The sequence below is a fragment of the Vulpes vulpes genome, chromosome 8 (assembly GCF_048418805.1).
Source record: "Vulpes vulpes isolate BD-2025 chromosome 8, VulVul3, whole genome shotgun sequence".
Classification (NCBI taxonomy): domain Eukaryota; kingdom Metazoa; phylum Chordata; class Mammalia; order Carnivora; family Canidae; genus Vulpes; species Vulpes vulpes.
Genome location: NC_132787.1, coordinates 74,536,725 through 74,559,094, shown reverse-complemented (window position 1 = coordinate 74,559,094; position 22,370 = coordinate 74,536,725). Strand labels below are relative to the sequence as shown.

The window sequence follows — 22,370 nt, the reverse complement described above, 5'->3', positions numbered from 1 at the left end:
TCGTTGGGGCCTGCTGATCACTTGTTTCCAAAGATTGTTGACTTAGATGGGCTTTGCAAACAGCGTTCCCTGGACTTCTCTCCAAGGCCCAGGAAACAGAACCAAACTCCACAAATCTAAGTCACAAGGCTGAGCTCCACGCCTCAAACCCACTTCCAGCTAAGCCCTCTGATCCTCTCCACTTACAGACCGGACTTCACGCATCCCCTTGATGGAAGAGGAGATTTCATCGCTAAAAACTAACTTCAACAGGTTAAAAGGCAACCTGTTTACCAATTGGTTAATTGGAGAAAATCTTTACGCTCTTGTTAAGATCTCCCGCTCCTTGGAGGAGGCCACCCTCAGGTCAGCTTTCTCTTCCTCAGATGGAAGATGGAAGGAGCCACACCTGCTCCTCAGGGATGATTGGGGGATAAAATGAGTTAGTGTGGGTACAATGCTGTGTGTCAGAGAAGGGTGCAGGTGGCAGATAGATTTCAGTTTGGTAAAGGAGGAAGTTCAGGGCTGAAAACACTTCGAGGCTTAATGGTACCAGTATTGACAACACTTGTGGGGCTCTACAGCCACCCTGCCCTCCTCTTACAGAAGGGGAAAACATGAGGCTCAGCCACTTTGTGTGATTAGATCAAACAGCCAATTCTAGGTAAATAATGGACAAGGCCGTGAGACAGCCATGCACATGAGCTCTAGGATGTTCTGGCTCTCCTGTTTGCAAAGAGTACTCACGGACAAGTGAGTTAATGTCTTGGATGCTCTGTTTCCTCATCTCTAAATGCAGGTAATAACTAAGGCACAAGGCTGACTTATTTAATCTTTGCAATATTTCTGTGTAGTACTACTGTTATCAGTTCTGGAAGAGTCAGTGCTCAAGGGAATCTGCTTGAAAGCCTTGGTGCTCAAAGTGTGGTACCCAGATCAGCAGCAGCAGCAGTGTTGAAGAGTTAAAATGCAGAGTCTCAGGCTTCATGCCAGACTGCCTAAGAATCTTCATCTTGAGCAGATCTCCAGGTAATTCAATCCAGGTTCAAGTTTAAGAAGGTCTGCTTCAAAGAGCAGCCCTCATGTGGTGTATAAACTCAGGTGCATTTGTTAAACTGACTCTCATAAACCTAACCCATGTCCGCAACATTCCTCCCACTAGCTCACTGATGATACCCAAACTCCCTTATTAAAACCTTCTTCTCTGGCTTAAAGTGTTTTTAAGAAGAAAAGCTTTATGGATGCCTGGGTGGCTCAGTTGGTCAAGCATCCAACTCTTGGTTTTCACTTGGATCAGGTCATGATCTCAGTGTCCTGAGATCAAGCCCTGTGTCGGGCTCCATGACCAGCATGGAGTCTGCTTGTTCCTCTCCCTCTGCTCTCTCTCTCTTTCTTATAAATAAATGAAATCTTGGGATGCCTGGGTGGCTCAGCAGTTGAGCGTCTGCCTTCAGCTCAGGGCATGATCCTGGGGTCCAGGGATCGAGTCCTGCATCAGGCTCCCAGCAGGGAGCCTGCTTCTCCCTCTGCCTGTGTCTCTGCCTCTCTCTGTGTCTCTCATGAATAAACAAATAAAATCTTTAAAAACAAACAAACTAAATAAAAAAGTAAACTCTTTTAAAAAGAGAGACAGAGAAGAAAAGCTTTAAGCCCATTCTGTCCTGTTAGAACATCATCGGCTCCACACATGCAGGGATTTTTCTGTTTTTTTCTACGACGCACCCCAAGTACCTAGATCAGCAAGTGATATGTACAGGTTGGCCAATAAATATTGGATGAATAAATGAATTGGCCAGTGATACATCAGTAGGAATTAATGTATTACATGGGTCAGAAAATTTGGGAAGACAGGGAACTTAGGCCAGGGAATTTTTGAAAGAAACCTAGAAGAAGGGAAAAAGATGAGGGTGTTGTTGCAGGTTGCAGAGATTTTGGAGCTCATCAAGGAGAAAGATATGGCCACAAGGTGGCAGTAATGCACATGGGCTTTACCGGGCTACCCTTTGACAGGTGCCCTTCCCCGCAGGCTTGGAAGTCCTTTCAGAGGCTACTCGGTAGGTAGGAAGTTGCTACTTAGGAGGAGAGGCAGGTCTCTCTCTCCTCTCTGTGTATTCTCATGAATAAATAAATAAAATCTTAAAAAAAAAAAGGAGAGGCAGGCATGGGGAGGAGAGAGAGAAAGAGAGAGAGAGAGGGTACTCATGTGTCTAGGTGATGTCACTAGCAGCACAGTGGGGGATTTCTGGGTCAGCGCAGCATCAGCTGGACTCTATGACCTGACACTTATCCCTGGCTAGCAGATGTTGGGAATAGCTTTGTGGGGTATGCAAAGCAGGCAGGCTCTAAATGGCTAAAACACGGCTTATTTGGGTGATGTGTAAAACAATTGGTTGTGTAAACATTTGCATTTGGCCTCAGGTGGGCTTTGGAGCGAATAGGTCTCAGCTCACTGTGAAGAAATCAGCGACCTAGGGGCCAGTATGCAGAGGCCACCTTTGGCTCCCTTACATAGCACAGGGCCTGGGAAGTGGCTCGGAAAAGGCAGGCCTGGGCCGCCCGTGAAAGCGACAAGGAGGCAATCAGGGTGGCTGGGAGGTTGGAGGCTTGGGTAGGAGAGCAAAGCACAGGGAGGGAAGGTGGGCAAGATTCGGAGAGGAATGTGGCCTTTTCGGTCACTTCGAGGTCTGCCCTGGAAGACCACAGAATCATGGAACAGCTCATTTGAAACTGCAAACCTGAAAGTATGGGACTCCATCTGGTTTTTAAAGCTTTCCTAGTCTAGTCAGAATTTCCCTACTAAATAGCGGACCTAATACCATCTCTTCTCTGGACCTCCATGTTCTCACTTACAAAGGGAGGGGATGAGACCAGGTCTGTGGCTCTCATTAGGCTCACCTGTGGAGCTTTACCAAAACCGATGGAAGGCTGACTCCATCTCCAGAGACTGGTTTGGGGGTGGTCAGGGCACGCCCAGGTCAAGACCCCTCTGGACCAGAAGGCTCCTGAGTTCAAGTCCTCACAGCTGCTCCCCCAGAGTGAACCCTGTCTGGTAGCATCTGGAAATGCAAAGGAGGTAAATGATGCTTACCTTCAGAGAAAGGTTCTTTACCAAGTCAGCAGTATATTTTGACTATATTTTAATTTGAGTTGAAGGTAGAAGGTTTTCTACTTAGTCTAGTTAAGACACACTTGGAGCTTCTTTTTTTGGCATAAATTATGCTATAACTGTAGATGTTAAATTGGGGTAAAAGTCTTGCAAATCTTGGGGAAACCAAATAATCTTGTGTTTCCTCTTCATAACATTATGAAATCCCTGATGATAGCGGCAAAATGTAACACGCTTGATATTGAACCCAATTCTTAGAAAAGTTTGGAGATAGTTGAAGTATGTGTTTTGGGGTTCTTATCCTCAAATCTGACAAAGCCTAAATACAGGGATGTTCAGCTTTCAAAAGAATGTTTCTGGGTCTTCTGCTGCATCCAGTATGTGAGGGTTTTCAAACAACAACAAAAACCCGGAAACCAAAAAAAACACCCAAAAAACAGTTCAAAAAATGTCCACCAGAGGTCAGCATTTTACTGAAGAGAATCCAATATGCCAGCCTGCCAGGGAGAGGGCAGCAGAGCAACAGAAGTCCCTGACTTGAAGTCAGAAGGCCCAGGAAGAAGGCCCAGCTCCACCATGTAATAGCTAGAGGATTCTGAACAGGCTACTAAAGCTTCCTGAAGCTAGTTTTATTCATTTGGAAAACCAAGATCATAGTACTTCTCACAGTTGTTTTGATGATTAAATAGCATGTGTAAAAGTACCCTGCATAAAAGCTTTATATAAAAACTGGCTTAATAATGTTATAACCCAGGGCACCTGAGTGGCTCAGTGGTTGAGTGTTTGCCTTCAGCTCAGGTCGTGATCCCCAGGTCCTGGGATCGAGTCTTACATCAGGTTCCTTGCAGGGAGCCTGTTTCTCTCTCTGCCTATGTCTCTGTCTCTGTCTCTGTCTCTCTCTGTGTGTGTCTCTCATGAATAAATAAATAAAATCTTTTTTTAAAAAATGATGTTATAACCCAAGTGTCCCCAGATGTCTTCAGGCTGTGGAAACAAAGCAAATCACATGGTCTGAGTGTCAGGATCCCGGTCCAGCTTGCCCCTTAACACCCTTCCCTCCTCCCCTCAATCCATAGGATTGCTGGGATGACCTAGTAAGGGGCCCACACTCTTGTCTGTCAAGACCTTAGCCCCAAACCTTCCACCCCTTATTCATCATTGTTTGGACCAAGGGCGAGCTCTCCAGATCATCCCAGAGCATCCAGTTCTCAAAGTGTCCTAGTGGGTTCTGAGAAAGGGAAAGAGGGTTTATTTCTTCAGCTCTTATACCACTAGGTGGCACTTGTCTCCCCAAAAAGCACTTGGTGAGGCCTTTTCAGTTCCCAGTGAAACACTTGGCCTGTGATCATTTGTTTGAGCATTCCCCAGAAGCAGCAGCAACATTTTGCAGGCACGATTCTGATTTGGGAAGGAAACACAAGGAAGCAGTGTGCAGGGACTCGGTCTCTCCTCTCCTGCTCACGCGCCTACAGAGTAAATCTCCAATGCCTCCCCTTTGGAGGATGGTTTCTGCTTGACAAATGCATAATCGAATGACTCCATTCTTCCCCCAGAACGAAGGATCTACCTGCCCCAAATGCCTTTCCAAAGGTTCCTTTTTTTTTCCTGACAAAATTGCTTGCTGCTTTGAAATGACAATTTCTCATTCAACATCATGCTTTTGAGATTCATCCACATGTTGTGGGCAATCAGTAGATTGTTTCTATTTGCTGAGCACTAGTCCAACTTATGAATAAATCACTATTCATTCATGGAGTTTGGGGTTGTTTCCAGTGTTCGTATTTGAAAAATGAAGCAGTTGTGAACACTTCTTTGTACAAGTCTTCTTGGGGACATTTATTTTTCATTCTCTTGAGTAAATTGCTAGGAGTGGCATGTCTGAGTTCAGTGCCAGATGTGTTATATTTTATAAGAAATTGACAAATTGCCTTCCAAAAAGGTTCCATCTTTTTTTACATCAGCAAAGTAATAGTCATTCTACTTCCTTGCCAGTATTTGGTATTATGAGTGTTCAAATTTTAGCCATTCCTGGAGAGATGATGTGATATCTCACTGCAGTTTTATTTTGCATGAATGATACTGAGCATCATTTTCTGTGCTTATTGGCAATTTATCTTTCAGTGTAAAGTGTCTGTTCAAGTCTATCGGCCTTTATTTTAATTGAGTGGTTTGTATTTCTACTATTGATTTGCAGCAGTCAACTATGACCTGGATATAATTCTTTTGTCAGATATATGTTTTGTGAATATTTTCTTCCAATCTAGAACTTGCTTATTCATTTCCCTAACAGGGTATTTTGGTGAACTTAATTTAAAAATTTTTTAATACAATTAGTATTGTAAAAACTTTTGGTCTCTTACAAAGTTGCAAAATTATCTCATTTTCTTCTAGATATTTTATAGTTTCAATTTTTCTAGTTAGATCTATGATCCATGTTAATTTCTATGTGTGATGTGAGGTGAAACACGGGATTCTTTTTTTTTTATTTGCTTTATTGAGATACCATCATTCACATGCCATAAAATTCAACCATTTATTTTTTTTAAGATGCACTTATTTATTCATGAGAGATACAGAGAGGGAGGCAGAGACATAGGCAGAAGGAGAAGCAGGCTCCCTGCAGGGAGCCCAATGTGGGACTCGATCCCAGAACTCCAGGAACGTGCCCAGAGCTGAAGGCATCTAGATGCTCAACCGCTGAGCCACCAGGCATCCCCAAGTCAACCATTTAAAGTGTACAATCCAATGGTTTTTGGTACTGTCATGGTTAATTTTATTGTTGGGGGAGCTAAGAGATACCCAGGCAGCTGGTAAAACATTATTTTGGGGTGTGTCTGTGAGGGTGTTTCTGGAAGATGTTAGCATTAAATCAGTAGACTAAGAAGGTGGCTCTCACCAATACTGGTGGACATCATCCAACCCATTGAAAAAAACATAATGGCAGAGGAAGTGTGAATTTGCACTCTTTGCTTAGGCCAGGACATCCCTTTTCTTCTCCTGCCCTTGCCCATCAACTCCCCTGGCCTTTGGGCTCAGACTGGGACTTACACCACCAGTGTTCCTGGTTCTCCAGCCTGTAGAAGGCAGATCGGGAGCCAATTCCTATAATAAATCTCCACTTTTATAGAAATCTGTATATTTATCCTGTCGGTTCTAGTTCTTTGAAGAACTCAAATACAAGCGTTTGGGTAGTGTTGTGCAACTATTACCACAATTGATTTCATCCTTTTCATCACTCCAAACCCAAACCCCATATTTTTAGCAGCCACTGACCATTTCCCCTTTTCCCTAGGCCTAGGCAACAGCGGATCTACTTTCTGTCCCCAGAGATTTGCCTGTTCTGAACATTGCATATAAATGGAATCATGCAATACAGGGTCTTTTGTGACTGGTTCTTTCACTGAGAAAATGCTTCTGAAATTAAATCCAGGGGCACCTGGATGGCTCAGTTGGTTAAGCATCTGCCTTTGACTCAGGTCATGATTCCAGGGAACTGGGATTGAGCCCTGTGATGGGCTCCCTGCTCAGCGGGGAGTCTGCTTCTCCCTCTCCCTCTGCCCCCCCCCCACTCCTGTGCTCTCCCTCTCTCTCTCTCAAATAAATAAATGAAATCTTAAAAAAAATTAAATCCATATTGTCGTATCATGTATCAGATAAGATGAATAATATTGCACTGCACACATATACTACATTTTGTTTATTCATTCATCAGTTAATTGACATTTGGGTTGCTCTACTTTTGGCTACTATGAATAAGGCTGCTAGAAACATTCCTGTACATATTTCTGTGTGGGGATATATTTTCATTTCTCTTGGGTATATACCAAAAAGTAAAATTGCTAAGTCATACGATACTTCTATGTTTAACCTTTAGGAGCTGTCAAACTGTTTTTCCAAAGTTGCTAGATCATTTTTTTAATGTTATAATCCCACCAGTGATATATGAGGGTTCCAGTTTCTCAACAGAGAGATTAACTGTCTTTTTTTATTGTAGTCAGCCTAATGTGTGAAGGAGTATCTCATGGTGGTTTTAATTTGCATTTCTCCGATGGCTAATGATGTTGAACATCTTTTTTTTGTGCTTCTGAGCCATTTGTGTATCTTTTTCTTTTGCAGAAATATTTATTCAGATCCTTTGCACATCTTTCAGTTGGGTTGTCTTTTTGTTATTGAACTGAAAGATATCGTTATTCACTCTAGATACAAGTCCCAAGGTTCACGTTTTACCATACGACTTTCTAGGTGTTCCAGAACAATTGGGAAGACTTTTCTTTCTACGTTGAATTACTTTAATGCTTTTGTCAAAAGGTACCAGTTGATCGTTTGTGTGTGGATCTATAACTTGAAAAGTCTGGTTCAAACATTGATCTGCTTCTCTGTCTTTATGCCACTTTGGTTTCAAGTGTTCCTTTTTCCCTGTGATGTCTCCTTTGACTCATGGGTTGTTTGGAGATGTCTTGCTTGATTTGGCATTTTCCAGGTAAAAGACTGTTACTGATTTGTAATTTAATTCCATTGAGAAAGGTGAAGATAACCATCTCCATGAGCTAACCCACTGAAATTCAGTGATTGCTCTCCACTGTCAGTCTATATGGTCAGTCTTCATCCCTTATCCCACAAGGCCTCCTCAACGCCTGACAAATATGCTGCAGGTGCATAATGTATGTTTGCAGAGTGAACTAATGAATGAATAAGTTATAGGATGGCTGAGCTAGCATCGGGCGGGGCTCCCTCTAAAAAAGACAAAGCATCGGCACTGCACGCTGATGTAGAGCATGGACTCCAGGTCCTTCTGGCTGTGTGACCTTGGTCAGGTTACTCAATCAATCTGTGTCTCAGTTTCTTCGTTAGGTGAAAAGCTGCCTACGTCATTGTCATTGGGTAGTTGAGCGGATCGCACGTGCTAAGACAGGGAGCTATTGCCTGGCACATAATTAACACAATAAACATTAGCTGTTGTTCCTTCCAGGAGAGCCTGGTCAGTTCCATTTTAGGCAGCATCAGACGAGGAGACGGGCTGCCCCCGGGTGCCAGTCTCCAGGGGAGCTACGTCTCACCGGCTATGTCGGAGATAAGGAATCACTTAACCCGGATTTTCACATACGGTGCCTTAAGGTAGCCACAGAAACAGAAACCAGGAACTGAGAGCCATCAAGTGGAATCCCGAAAACTAAAAGCTGCCCGCCAACGTCGACCGACGCCTGAGGATCCGGCTGCTAAAACACGCTCGTTGCAAAACACAACTCTTGGCCATCATGCCGTCAAGTAGCAAAGCAGCTAGCAGGAGCGCGCCGCAGCCGGCAGCCACGGCCGAAATGCGCCCTCGGACCACGCAGTTTCCTCGCGCGCGCGAAATACAAGCAACGGGTGTGCAGGGCCCGGGCGCTGCGCGCGTTGGCTCGAGGCGCGTACGCGTCTGGGTGGCCTCGGCGTCCGGGGTGAGCGCGCGGAGGCCCCGCGGCGGACGGCTCGGCCCCCGCCCCGCCCCGCCCCGCCCCCGCCCCGGCCCCGGAGCGCGCAGCCGGCCCGCGCCGCCGCCGTCAGACCAGTCGGGCGGCTTCGCCCCCAGCCCGCCCCTCCCCGCCCTCCCGGAAACCCGGGCCCTCCCGCGGGCGCCCGAGCAGGCCGCGCCGGCCCGCGCAGCCGCCGCCCGCAGCCCTCGCGCTCCCGCCCGCGCTCGGGCGCCGCGCCATGGGGCCGCCGGGCCGGCGGGAGGCCGGAGCAGGCGCGCGGCGGGCGGTGGGGAGGGGCCCGCGGGGAGGCCGGGCCGGGGCGCCCGCGCCGCCCTCGACGGTGGCCGTGCGCCGGGACGCGCCGAGCGCGGGAGCACCTGCGGGGGCTGCGGGGCCCTGCGCCCAGGTCCAGGGGGCCTGCGGGCCGAGGAGGCGGCGGGAGGGTGGAGAGCGAGCGGCGCCCTCGGAATCCAGCCCCATCTGGTGACAGGGACGGCGCACAGTGCGACGGTGCCCCCCTGGGCGAGGCAGCCCGGGCCTGGGCTGGGCTGGTGGCTCTGCTCCGCGGGCTCCTCCAGCTGGGCCCGCTGGATCTGCGCCCCGGTGTTAGCGCCGGGCGACACCAGGGCCTCGCTGCTAATGACCGTTGCCCTGTGCCGCCGTGGCCCCTGCCCTCCCTGCCCTCGTGGATGTTGGCCCATCTCGATGTGTCTGGCCAGAAGACATCAGAGATTCCTGGGAAGGTAAACAGTGCCTGCTCAACTAACAAACTCACACTCCCTCCAGGGTTCCTTGCTGGCCCTAGAATGGAGTCCAGCTTGTCCTTTCTTGGGACGCTGGAGCCAGGAATGTGCGTTCCTTGCTGGGTTTTTTCCATGCCGCAGGATGGGTTTTGCTTCTCTGGTCAGTGCACTCACCCAGACCCCTGTGTCTGTGGCCTGCATGCTAGGTCAGGAGGCCAGTATCAAAGGGAGGGCCTGAGTAGTTTGGGACTCCACCTGCCCTTGAACCTCATTAGCCCAGCCCTTTCCCCAGCCCAGAGCTGATTGAATGTAATTAGCAACTAATTGGATGTCTGTGAGCCCCTCTGCATAAGAAATACACCAAGGCCAAGGTTTGATAGCAGATAGTGCAGAATGATTCATTCTTTACTTTCACACATGGTGTTTTCTCTGTGCGGGGCCTATGACGAAGAGCCACTCACTCACTCACTCACTCACTCATTCATTCATTCATTCATTCATTCATTCAACAGATATTTACTGAGTGCTGCCTGCTAACCAGGCATGTAGGCATTGGCAGCCGCTCTTGTTTACGTACATGAGAGAGAAAATAAGTAAGTGGGTGAATCACGTTATTTCAGAGAGCATATTTTAAAACAAAAGAAACTGGCTGGTCGCGGGCATGGTGGTGAGACAAGAGAAATTGGCCCTTAGCTAAATAAGGTACAAACTTTCCTTTTTTTTTTTTTTAAGACTATTTATTTATTCATGAGAGACAGAGAGAGAGAGAGGCAGAGACACAGGCAGAGGGAGAAGCAGACCCCATGCAGGGAGCCCAATGTGGGACTCCATCCCAGGTCTCCAGGATCATGCCCTGGGCCCGAAGGCAGGCGCTAAACCACTGAGCCACCCAGGCTGCCAAGGTACAAGCTTTCTAAATGAAGTGGGAAGGTGGTACAATTTTCAGGTCCTAAAACTCTGGGGCTCAGGATAGGATGTCCTCCGTTTCCATGAGCAGAGACTTCTGAGCTGCCTCTGAGGGGTCAGTGAGCAATGGATAAGTGGTGAGTAGCTCCTCTCTGGAGTCCTCAGAATACACTTGTTGGGGAGCTCACATCAAGGCGGAACTCTAAGCTTCCCCAGAAGACAGGCTTCGTGGGTTCATTCGCTCATTTGTTCATTCAACAAATGCTTACCGAGGGCCCATATGTTCCAGGCACTATTCCAGGTGTTAAGGATACATCAGCGAACAATATAGGCTTTCCCCTCACGGCGTTCATTTTCTGGTGGGAGAAATGGACAATAAACAACAATAACAGCAATTTTAAGGTCATATCTGATAAGTGCTATTAAGAGAAGGAAAGTAGCTTAAGGGGTTGGAAGATGATAGGGCTGTTGTGTTCAGTAGAGTGGTCAGGACAGACTGTGCTGGGGAGATGAAATTTTAGTGGAAACCTGAATGTAGATAAGATGTAGTCATGTGACTAACTGAGGGAAGAACATTCCAGGTAGCAGGAATAGCAAGTGCAAAGGCCCTGAGGCATAAATAAGGTGAGCATGCTGGGCATGCTGAATGGGCTGGAGGAATAGGAAAGAGGCCAGTGTGACTCTGGGAGGCAAGCAGACATTTCAGAGGCTCTCCTCAGGTGTGGCCACAGCCTGATGACCAGAGGCATTAAAGAAAGCAGATGATGTTCCCAGGTGCTGTGGCAGGAAGATTCATATTCTCTGCAAACCCAGAGCCTCATGGTTTACAGTGAGCAGGGGAATAGGTGATCACTAGAGATGGAGAGTATGTGTCTTAGCACGAGGGGTGTCACTTGCTTTTCTCACACCCAGTATCCATCAGGAAAACCATCATGGGGCCACACAAAGAGAACTAAAGTAGTAAAACAGATCCCAAGCTTTTAAAAATTAGTAAATCTCTGGAAACTGGATATGGGGAGAAAAACTTGCCTTCTTGGAAGATTCCAGTCACCTTTCAGTCTTTAATTAGGTGACTCATTTAGGCTTAAAAGGAAAACAAGACATTTATCATTGACATTTATTGAACACATACTTTATGCCAGGCTCTCCTTTGAGCACCTTTTGTGCAAACACAAATCCTCACAGCAATTCTGTGAGGTAGGTACTGTCCCATTTCACAGATGAAAAAAACTGAGAGACCCAGAGAGTAGGACAGTTGCCTGCTTTTACACAGCTAGTAAGTGAAGAGTCAGGATTTACCATCAAGGGGCACAATTTTAGAGTCAGGCACTGAGAGACAGAGAGGGGATGGGGGAGGTTTTGGCTGAAGGGATGTTTGTTCACAAAGGAGAGGAATCCAGTAGAAAGAGATCCTAGGGCCTAACAGCAGGGGATGGTTAGAGGAGACAGTAGGGGTTAGAAGCACATTCCACCTCTTTTGTTCTTTTTAAGATAATATTGCACGGGTTAAAAATTCTTTAGAAAGTATTTTTAAAGGTACTACCTGTGTGTGTAGTACCCTAGGGATTTTATCAGCCCTTAGGGATGCACAGTGGAAAATCTCCCTCTCCCTCCTGTGCTCTGACCCTCAATTCTCCTCTTCGGAGGCAATTTCTCAAGACTATTTCAAAAGAGATGTGTTCTGTTTGCAAAGGAGCATCCAAGTATCTATAACTTCTCTCTCTTTTTTTTTTTTAAACAAATAGTAGTAATACTCAGTTCTGTATTATCATCATTATTATTTTACTTAAGATAGTTATTCTGATTCAGCACATAAAGAAATACTTCACCCTTTTTAAATATACATGCAATGTCCCATTGAGTGGGTGCAGCCTGTTTTTCTAGCCGGTCCTCTATGGGCTTTGAGGTGGTTTTCCCCGGTTTTGTGTGTGTCTGCCGTGACAGCAAGCACTCGTGTACCTATGGGTCCGTGCACTTCTGTGACTATATCGGCAGGGGAAATGAATAAACGTGGGATTACCGACTGAAGAGCAACGAGTATTTTAGATGTCGATGCTGTCAGCCCTGCATTCCAGGGGCACATGTGACACACTTCGGACACAGCTTGCTTCCCCACTGCTCCACCAACTCGGTGTGTTACCAGCCTGTTCCTGCCAATGTGACAGATGAAAACAACTGGCACCACGTTGTCATTTTAATAAGTCTTTATAGGGAGTGCTGTTATGTCTCACACCTGTTTTTAGCTATTGGTCTTTCTCTTTCTGTGGACCGTTCACATCCTTGGCTGGCGGTTTCGGCCTTTTTGTTGTGATTGAATTATCAGGGGTCTTGTTGTGATTTCTTCTTCATCCCTCAAATCTAGTCCCACCGACTGCCCCCTCGCACCCCCCACCACCCCCTTCTTGTGAGCAACAGCCACTCTTGAGATGTTTGTGGTAGGTTTATTCTGGGATCTGGATGTATTCTAGAGAAATAGATGATGTTGATTTATATAGGCATGTATTTCAAACTTACATAAATTGTATTGTGCTACAAATCATGTGCTTTTTACTTTTTCAGCCTGAAGCTATTTTGTTAAAAAGATGGATCTGAGTGCTGTGTGAGCACTTGGTTGGTCGCTCCCAACCGCTGCCTGGTGCTCCCTAGCTGGGATTATGGGATTCTCATAATAGCTGATTCTTTCTGGCTAGTGGCTTGGTCTATAAAGATGGTTTGGAGAAATTATGGGAGTAGCCTCGGAGGCTGAGGAGGATTTAAGAGATGGAAAGTGGTGAAAGGAACAGATGACCCAGAGCATAGCATGAGGACACAGCAGTGTGCCAAAGTACCAAGGACACTGAGGGAGTCCCCTAGACTTCAGGATTGTGCTTCGGGATGTGGAAGTGTGGTCCTGGGAGAGACTGCGGGGGTCTCACATGCCAGTGTTGCACCTTCTCAGATGGCAACATGGGTAAGGCAGGGGCTGAGAGATAGCAAGAAGTATTTACAAGGGCAAGAGTGATCTCCTGGAAAACTGGAACCTTCTGCCCATGATTCTGAGAGGCCGGAGGTCCCTGCAGTTCTGGTGAGAGAGGTTTTGGGTGAGAGTAGGGCAGTGGCATGTGCTGGGGAGGGAGAAGCAGCAGGATGGGGCACTGGGGTCAGGAAGGGTCTGGGCTGGTGTTAGGGCTATTAACTTGGAAAGCTGGGTGGATGTGACACCACAGACAGGACCCAGGAGGGCAGGCTGGGCACAGGGATGGGGAGGCGTGTTTGTGGGCATGTGGGCATACTGTGGGGCATGCTACTGAATCTAACTCCTGCTCATTGGGCTAGAGGATTCTTGCTGGCAGTTAGGACTCCCGGCTTTCAGCAAGAAGGTGGGAGGGAGATGAACCTGTGAGGTGAGTGAGGTCACCCCAGGAGAGAGTAGGGCCAGAGAGGCCCAGGCAGACCAGAGCCTGGGGCAGGCCTGCAAGTAGAAGTGGATGGACAGGCTGAACCAGCCAAGGAGGCTGGGTACACTCTGCAACTCTCCCTTTGTTGGCTGCATGACTTCAGGGAGGCCTCCTCTCAGCATGGGAGCCTGGGCAGGTGTGGGGTGGAGGGCCCTGCCTTCCTGGTGTCTCCCAGTGCAGCTTCAGAGGAGGCCTAGACACACAGAGACAGACAAGAGGGAGAGGACCTCGGGTGGTGCAGGTGTGCGGGCTCTCTTCCCAGGGATGAGCTCTGAGCTTCCCTGGTGCTGTTCCCACTGGAAGCTGCCATGCCAGGCCACCCCTCTGTCCCTGCGGGCCACAGTGGAGAGAGCATGGATCAGGTCCTGCTGGCACAGAGAAGGGACCAAGAAGCCCAGGGCTCTGTGGCTCTGAGCAGGGTTAAGTCCCAGCACCTCCAGGGAAGTCTGGGGCCTTTTAGGTGGACCCAGGAAATGCCTTGCCCTAAGTGTCATCTTCCTCCTTCACTAGGTCCTTCACACCTGTTCACTGCTTTATGGAACAACACAGCCTTGCATGCCTGCTAATCGTAAGCCTGAATATCCATTCAGCAGTTGACAACCCATCAAGGCTAATTAGCATTATCATACATAACTCCCAGTTCTTTCTTCAAAGTAAATGCTCGGAAAGGTGAAAGTACACAGTGTCTACTCATTTACATGTCTTGTCATGATTTTTGACGGGAGAGTTTTCCATCCATACTATTTCATTTCATGTTTTTCCTTGACTACACACAATTTGAAACTAAAATAGCTATTATTTACTTCCACATGGCCCTAAGAAACAACATCTATGACAGCCCAGGTTCATTGTATCAGCTATATTTTTAAAATGCATATTCAAATAAATACTCAACTACTAAAAATGTTCATTATGTGTACTGCATCCCTACTTAGGCAAACACAGCCTTAGGTTCATGGAATCCTGGAGGAAGTAATCTTTGCCATGTAGGAGCCAGGGGAAACTTCCTCTGCCCTCTTAGATTCAGTCACTGGGACAGGCAAATTAAACTGACAAAAGATTACCAGTCAAGAGAGGTTTTTTGGCATGCACCTGAGACCCAACCAGAGAAGCAGCTGGCTTGTTAGAAGCAGCTGGTTAAAAGTGTATACACCTAGCTTAGTAGGGGGATGGAGGCAGGGAGACAAAAGGCCTCTATGGGAAGAACAGATCCGTTTCTTTAGGAAAGACAAATGGGTTTTTAGAACAGGTGAGAGATGAGAAAGTTTGTGAGCACATTTGTCTCTAGGGTATGGGTGATCTTTCGGTGTCCTTCAGGGCCATAATCTTTCCTGGAGAAGGGAATTGGGAGAATTTTTATTTCATCTTCTGGGGGTAGCTCCACCCTGAAGCAGGAATTTATGGGACCTGTATTTTCCAGAATTTGCTGCATTTAGTCAGTTAAAGAAAGCTCTGAGAAGACTTCTTTTTGCCCCTGTCAAATCTCAAACGTCTTCACCTTAAAATAATCTTCTTAGCAACTCCGGAATTCTAAACAGGTCCCCGTCAAAGACGTCAGAGAAGTCACCCCGGCAGCCACTTGAAGGGTGGTGACAGTGAGGGGCCGAAAACAGTGCACACTATTGCAGACTGTCCTCGTGGCATACTAGCTCCCTGCCTCCACCCAAAAGGAGGGACGAGGTTGGTCAAGAACATCCCAGTCTTTGAAGTGCATGGAAATCGTCACTTGTTGTTTAATTCAGCATATTTAATTTCCTAATGCCTTTATTGCTTTTGCTGCTGATAAATATAATACATACTTGTTTTTAAAATTTAGCTACATACCAAAAAGTGCATCAGGAACTTTAAATCATGTATAGCCTTGCCATATGCGTTCAGCCACTATCAACCAATGCTTTGGTATTTTGTTGCCTAAATACACAAACATGTTTTTAAAAATTAAGATCATAATGAATGTATAATTGGTTTTCTTAATAATATGCCATGAGCATCTTTCCACTGCATTAAATACTCTCTAAAACTGAGATAGTTAAAGGTGGCTGAGGCTCACCATATGGCTCTGGGCTCTACCATAATCTATTATCCAATTCCCAATTATGGGTGTTGAGGTTGTGAGCTCTTTTGCCACTGGAAGAACTGCATACTCTTGTACTTTAGCAGATGCTTGTGAGCATCTGTTGGGTGCCAAGGGTGGGCTGGAGACAGGCAAATAGCTAGGATCCTACCCACGCTTGCCTAAGGAGGGCAGACCCATGACAAGAGGCTGTAGGGAAGTACAAAGACACAGAGTTGGGAGGGAGTGGAGAAGGGGAGCCTTGGGAGACAGAGGCTGGGGCCAGACTAGTCCCAAGGAAGAGGAGAGCCAGGGAGCTGTGGCCTGGGCATCTGGGCCTGCAGTGTAGAAACACCTTCCCAAAGTTACTGTGCCTCCCATGGAACTGGGCAACCAAGCCCAAGAGGTAGAAGCTTGTCATTCACTGTCATAATAATCACTTCCTGCCTTTTTCCAGGAATCCAGGGGCAGCATTGGTGCCCACATAGGTGTCGAGAGGTCGGTGGTGGTGGTGTTACCACTAGACTGGGCTCCCTGCCTCTGAGAGACTTCTCCCTCCTGTTCTAGGGGGAAGGAAGCCCTTACCACCCCCAGTGCTCCCTCCTCAGCTCCTGGCTCAGACCCCCAGGGGGCCCATAGTCACATAGACCAGTGCAGGTATCCCCATCTAACCTGAGAGGAATGTTTAGGGAGGCAAGCGTCCTCCTGTCTGTCCTCCCTGGGGCCCCGGGGTTGTGGAGGCTGGAGAACTCAGAGGGAATAGGGCCTTTTCTGGAAGACAAAACGTGTAGCTGCCTAAACAACAGAAAGTGTTATTCAGCCACACAGGAACCCACTGAGGGACTTTTGGCTTCAGCTCTCACCCTGCCCAATGGCTGGTGTCCCTGCAAGGACAGCTCCAGGAGTTTCTATAAGCTTCGAACAGGGAGAGGTAGTTCAGGCTACACTGTCAGTAGTGCTGCTACTTGCAGAGGAGATCTGCTCCTTCATTCACATCAGCAGTAGGCAAGGGGCAACGGGGTAGAGCAAAAAGTGGATTCGCTTGGGTTTGGCAGTCCTGGGTTCAAATCCAGCCAGAGTAACTGCTCAGACCCTCAGTCTCCTCATCTGTGCTGCAGCATGGGGGTAATGACACCGCATTCATACAACAACCTCAGGGGGATTAGAGATGCAGTTTGTAAAGGGCCAGGTAAATGTCGGTACAGGGGCGGGGGGCAGCGCGTGGTGAAGGGCAGTTATAAGTCAGGTGCCTGTTCCCTTCCCTGCTGCCCGTCTCCTCTCATGCCTCCATCTCTCAGGAGGGCAGACTGCAGTGCTGGAATCCCCAGAGGGGATTCCTCCCCTATAAGGTGGGCCCTATTCCCTTCTCTGTGCTTAGCTCTTAAGCTATACCTCAGTACCTTTGCTGAGGAGTACCTTCCTCCGCAGGCAAACAGGAAGTCACTTACCTCCAGGCAGGCAGGAAGGGGCTGCCTGGCAAGGCTGCATGCCCAGGGGTTGTGGTCAGGTCAGGGGGCTGGGTGTCCTCTGGGCTCCAGGGTGGGGATGGTGGGCTGGGTGGGGAATCCCTGGGCGTGGGGAGGGGAGGTAGGTCAAAGCTTGTGCTGGTGAGAGCTCTGGGGCCTCGTTCCCTCCTCCTGCCAGTTCCCTCCTCCTGCCCGCATCCAAGCCACATGGCCACTGAGTTGGTGCCCTCCTTGCCTGTGTCCAGGGATCCTCCCTCCAGAGTTTTAGTCCTGGAAACCTTGAGAAGGGGCTGAAAGCTCTGGGAGATGGAAGAGAGCTGGTGGCTGGTACAGTCAGGGAATCTGTTCTTGGAGATTGCTGTGAGTAGAAACACCCCCACACCACCAGACACACATCCCATATGCACGCATACAAGCCCCCCATACGCCCGACTGGTTGGGAGGAAAGGGAGGGACAGATTCTATTCCCTGTGGCATCCTCCTGATGCGATCAAGGAGGAGACGAGTAGCTTTCATTCATTCACTCAAGTGGCCGTGGGCATGCATGAGCCAGGCGTCCACAGCCTTGGTGCTCCACAGGTGAATGGGCTGGTCCTTCCCTTGAGGAGGTGGTAGTGTGGGGAGCATGTGGACTCATAAGTCCCCAGAGGAGGCGGACCACTGGCACCCTGCCTGACCAGCAGCATTGTAGCCACCGGAGCTGCTTGCACCAGGATCACTGCGGTGGTGTAGAGGCTGGACTGTGGGGGGCAGAGCCGGAATCGGGGTCTGGGACATCGACCCCAGGTCCTCACCTCCTAATCAGTCCTCACCTTGTGACTGCCTGGCTTCAGCCCCCATCGTGCCCCTGGTGCTCCCAACCTCTGCTTGTCCATAAGCTCCGTGCAGCCATATATTTTTTTAAAGATTTATTTATTTATTCATGAGAGACTCACAGAGGGAGAGAGAGGCAGAGACACAGGCAGAGGGAGAAGCAGGCTCCACGCAGGGAGCCCGACACGGAACTCGATCCCGGGTCTCCAGGATCACACCCTGGGCTGAAGGCGGCGTTAAACCACTGGGCTACCAGGGCTGCCCGTGCAGCCACATTGGATGGCCACTTTGCTCCTTATCTTCCTAGACTTTCTAGTAGCATTTGACATAGCTGACCACTTCCTCCTTCTGTAGTTATCTCCTCTCTTGTCTTCTGTGATGACATGCTCCTCATGTTTCTGTCCCCTCCCTGGCAGTCCCTCCTCACTCTCCTTTGCAGACTCGTCCCTAGTAGGCTCCATCAGTCCCTCAAGTAGCCCCTTCCTGCTGCTCACGCACGCTCACTTCTGCAGCCCAGCCTTCCTATCCCCGCCAGGCATGGTTTCAGTTGCCTGCTTGAGTTTCACAGGTATCTCAAACCTGAAAAAAAAGAACTCTGAAAAAGCAAACTCTGGATCTTCTCCCCAATCCTGCCATTTTCGCAAATCCCATTTGTACCCATCTGGTTGCTGTAGTCAGGAATCTGGGGCTTGCCCCTGACTAGTCTTTCCTCTTCACACCTTGCTTCTGCTTGAGTAGCTGGTCCATCCACTCAGCCCAGCGTGTATCCCAAGCCCCCCTGCTCCTCTGCTCTGCCCTCTCTGAGCCCCTCCATGCCACCAGCCTGCCTCTCCTGGGCCCCCGGGGCTCCCAGCTGGTCCCTGCTCCTCTGTGAGCCCTTGACTGTCTGTTATCCATACGGTAGTAGTTGATCTTAAAAACCAATATGGCAGTGCTCCTGACCTGTCATTTCCCTGCTTAGCCTGCACGCTGGCTGGCTGCTGAGGCCCCCCTGGCATCTGGTCCTGCCACTCCCACCTCATCTCCTCCCACTATCCCCTGAGCCAGCTGCCCAGCCACACTGGCTTGCTTTCTGTCCCCTTAACCCATGGAGAACTTTCCAGTCTCAGGCAAGGAATTAGACATGCTGGCTCCCCTTCACCAGGGTGTAACGGTCCCCACGAGCATTGCAGGTCTCCTGCTGCTGACCCTCCTGGCTCCCCACCCCTACCTTCCCCAGTAACCACAGTTTACAATCAGATGTAGATTACCTAGGCCACTTGTCTATTTTCTGCCTCTGTCACTAGATTGGAAGCTCCCTGGGGACAGATGTCCTGTGTCCTGTTCCTGAGGGGTCAGCAGCTTCTCTCATAGGAAGCACAGGAGGAGTAGGTGCTGGCCGGCTGGGGCCATGTTCCAGAGAGGCCTCAAGGGAGGGTTTGCATTCAGGCTGAGGGGACTTTGGGTTTCTGGCATGTACAGCTGGGCACAGTTCTGTAAGATCCCAAATACAGCAGGACGGGCAACGGAGGGTGGGGGTGATGAACCCGGTTAGCATTGCATTGAGTCTGAGGCACTCAGGAGATAAACCTGCCCCTAGCATTTGCTAGCCCCAGAACATGAATGGTGGAGGGGCCCATCTGATGTGTTCAAATATGTAAAAATTAGAACTGCAACTGACAAAGTGTTCTTTGAAGTGTGTCTATCCTCCTACCTCCCATCTTAATAGTGTGACCTGTTGAGATTTGAATTGAGATTCTCGGCTTCCCCTGAATGTGGCTACCACAGCAGAGCCCACTTCTGGCCTCCAACCCCTGCTGTGGCCAGCCTCCCCTCCCTCTTCTCCACCCTGTACCACGTGTGCCTGCAGGGGGCAACCTGCCCACAGGTGCAAACCTAGTCCCTCCTCTCCCTGTTTTCCCTAACCCCCCTGCAGTCTAGGGCTGTACAGAGCAGTGATGCAGGGCCTCTTGGTAGGATGATGCCACATGGGCCCAGGAAGCCGAGAATTCCAGGCTCCTGGGTGCTCTGAGTATGGTGGAGAAAGGCCTGGTGGGCCTGACCTTCTGGGGGAGGGACACAGCCGGAGGAGGGGTAGAGCTGGAAATAGGCCTCTAAACTAGGGGCCAGGACAGCCTGGGTCAGAAGGTATTCTGATGCTGGGGCTCACAAGTGGCAAAGTCTCCTGGGCCCTTGGAATTGTGAAGACCAGAGCTTGGGGCAGGGAGGGGGCTTTGGAGCCTCAGCATGAAGCTGGGGGTGCCTGAGGCTGAAGATGTAGATTGTACAGAAGGAGAAGAGAATGGTACGCGAGCAAGGCTCCCCACCAGCCTCTGTGTCACACTCGTGGTCAGCTGTGACCTGCATCCTGCAGGAATTCAGTAGTGGGGAATGGATGACTGTTGGTTCTCATGGTCAGACACTCTGAGTTCTGACCTCCGCTGTGTGACTTCCCAGCTGTGCGACCCCAGGCAGTGGTGTCACCTCTCCAAGCCTGCCTTCAGTCTGCAGTGGATATAGCGGTACTTCATAATGGAGCTGAGAGGAGTGCAGTATGGTGCTCCTGGGGGACACTTTGTAGCTGCAAGACAAGTGTGTCAGGCACCGCTGTTACCTGTATGAAAAGAAGCCTTTCACAGTTTGCAATATCATTTGTGAGAAACGGAAAAAGAAAAGCTGCCAGGCTAGGGCCCTCCTCTGTCCCCTGGGTGCCTGGCGACGAGGGACCGCCAGCTGGGGCAGAGATGAGAACCTGGTGACAGAACCACAGGGAGGAAGGGGGTGGGGCCTGTCCACAGCCCGGGGCACAGCACCTTCCCCTTTCTCTCCCTGGGCCCTAGCCTGGGGAGGAGGGCGTCACCACGTCTCTCTGGGCCGCCTGGAGGGTAGGGGGCCCGCAGGCAGCAGGGGCCTGAGGAAGGGGGCCAGAGGCAGTGGACCTGGGAATGGAGGCGCTTGGCTTGTGGGCAGGAAGTGTGAGGTGGCGAGCTGCTCAGGAGCCCGGAGGAGGCCGCGGGGTGGGAGGGGTGAGCGTGTCGTGGTGGTGAGGGGAGCGGAAGTCGGAAGCACCGGCAGCCACATTCTCCATTCACTGGTGGACGGACCTGCATGGGGAAGGCCCGCTTATCCCTTCCTGGGTCCTTGGGAGGTGAGCAAGGTGGGCCTGCTGGGGGTGGCGGCCTGGCGGGAGCTGAGGGGAGCAAGGGATGTGGAGAGTCCCATGTGGGCCCCTGTGGTAGCCGCAGGGGCAGGTGGGCAGGAAGGAGGGCTCTGTAGGCCCACTGCGGGCCCACCTTCTATGAGCCTGGCAGGCCTGCAGCCCTCACGTTCGTCTTCCTTCTCTCTGTCCCCCTCCTCCCTCAACCCACCCCACCCAATCTGGCCTTGCCTCTGATCCCTGCTCTGACCCCTATGTACCTTGGCCTCTCCAGAGCCGCTGGGAGTCTCCAATTAGGAAGGGGGAAGGGGCTCCTTCCTGAACCTCTTATGGGCCTCCTCAGGTCCCTGGTGACCACTGTGGCTGGGTACCCAGTGGGGGCTTTGTGACCAGAAGCTCCGGGTGAGCCTTTGAGAGTGAGGCTAGAGAGAAGGAAGCCAGACAGGCCTGGGCTTTGGGGCGGAGGCAGCTTTGGGTGTAGTTGCTGAGGGAGCTCAGCCGCAGAATTGGCCATTAGGGGGCTCCCAGCTCTACCTTGCCCTTCAGGCCCCACCCCAAGAGGCTGGATTAGTGCTAGGGACCCCACTAGCTGGTTTGCCAGGGCAGCCGTGGTTTAGGCCCGTTGACCTGATATGCAGTGGCCATCATTTTACTCGCCAAAGCCTCCCTGTTTAGGACACTGTGAGGCCTTCTGCTCGTAGCTGTCATCCTCATGGTAAATGGAGTCTCACGGAGGGAAGGTCCTTCTAAGGGCCTAAGATCCTATGGTTGGCTTCACTCCTCTGCTAAAAAGGCAGGGGAGGGTGAGCTGTCATCAGCAGATAATAAATACTCCTCAGGCCCGTTGGACTTTAGCCAGGTTAGAAGGAATGCGCCTCAGATGGGCCTGTATCCCCAGCCTCCTGAGGCTTTAAAACATCCCAGAGCTGCTGCTTTCTGCAGGTAATGAACCACCCAGCACAGGGCTTAGAACCTGGGCTGCTGGGCTCTTTGGGGAAGGAGGGGAGACCCAGGAGGGGTGAGGGTGGCCCAGCCTGGCCCTGAGCCCTCCTAGGGGTCTTTGTCATTCCCAGGGGGCAGCTGCTCTGGAGATACATTGGTGGTCTGCCCCCATTCTCTCTGTACCCCAACCTCTCTGCCCCCCATCTTCTCTACTCCCACTCTCCCTTCCCCCACCCTCTCTTCCCCCATTGTCTCTGTACCCCATTTGTCTCTGTACCCTCATTCTCTTCCCTCTCTGCCTGAGCCCCAGCTGACCCCACTACGGGATCCTCCGCA

The 22,370-nt window shown here is 50.0% G+C and overlaps 1 protein-coding gene across 4 annotated transcripts in view; it reads left to right on the top strand.

Annotated features, from left to right (window-relative positions):
- The first annotated feature begins 8,928 nt into the window (after window positions 1-8,928).
- The window catches only part of PSD4 (pleckstrin and Sec7 domain containing 4), a 35,276-nt gene continuing 21,834 nt past the window's right edge, over window positions 8,929-22,370 (top strand). The window contains exon 1 of one of the 4 annotated variants that reach the window (XM_072767136.1): window positions 8,929-9,281. The gene's annotated coding sequence lies outside the window, so the exon portion shown is untranslated. Of the gene's footprint in view, window positions 9,282-20,755; window positions 21,084-22,370 lie in introns of those variants that run through there. The other 3 variants (XM_072767133.1, XM_072767135.1, XM_072767134.1) reach the window with 3 other exon arrangements.